We start from the raw sequence: 1,139 nt of genomic DNA on the forward strand, positions 1-1,139 counted from the left end.
GATCACTTTCCTCTTTGGCCCCATAATCTCCTTGATCAGAAAATTTGGGACACTACCGAGTTACATGTCATTACAGTACAAGTTCTCATATGTCCTGAGTCTTAATTGACCTTGGAGGGCTAGGGCCAAAATGTTGGCTTTCCTTGAAGCCCTCCTTTTTCTCTAATTTTGGTTGTATTTCTTCTTTTGAGTTCTTATACTAGGGAAACTGTACGATATTTACACATGTGTCTGGTTTATTTCACTTATGAGTATATCTTTCAGCGGCATCCACTTAAAGATAAAGACTACAAGGTTATCATTCTTTATAGCTGAGTAATATGCCGTTGTATTAAAATACCACATCTTTTTCATCTATTTCTCCAGTGATGGGCCTCTAGGTTGTTTCCAAGATTTGGCTGTCACAAATTGTGCTGCTATAAACATAGACACACGTATATCACTATGATATGATGTTTTCAGATCCCCCGAGAACATTCCCAGTAGGGAAATAACTGGTTTAAATGGTACTTCCAGTCTTAGTTTTCTAAGGAGTTGCCACACTGATTTCCATAATGGTTGCACTAGTCTACATTCCCACCAGCAGTGGACAAGGGTTCCTTTTCCCCCACAGCCTCTCCAACATTTGTTGTTCGCTGATTTCTTTATCATAGCTATTCGTTCTGCAGTGAGATGATATCTCAATGTTGTTTTAACTTGTTTTTCATGGATGGCTAGTTATGTGGAGTCTTTTTTCATATATTTATTTGCTTCATTAATTTCATCCTCTGAGAAGTGTGTGTTCATCTCAGAAGCCCATTTTTGGACTGGGTCTTTAAAATTTTGGCCCTGGCCTTCTAAGGTCAATTAAGACTCAGGACATATGAGAACTTGTACTGTAATGACATGTAACTCAGTAGTGTCCCAAATTTTCTGATCAAAGAGATTATGGGGCCAAAGTGGAAAGTGAACGATGATGTAGAGTGTCCCTAAGGAGGGTCACATGGAGAGAAAAACATTCTCTCAGGCTTTCACAGAGAGCACATTGGCCAAGCAATGGCCGTGACTCATCCATGTGGCTGACACTGACAAAGGTCTACAATCTGAGGTACAGGATCACAGGATAAATCCTGAGGGGATTTCACTGACCTTATCAGACC

This window comes from Octodon degus, unplaced genomic scaffold, assembly GCF_000260255.1.
Source record: "Octodon degus isolate 3935 unplaced genomic scaffold, OctDeg1.0 scaffold00324, whole genome shotgun sequence".
NCBI classification, from domain to species: Eukaryota; Metazoa; Chordata; class Mammalia; order Rodentia; family Octodontidae; genus Octodon; species Octodon degus.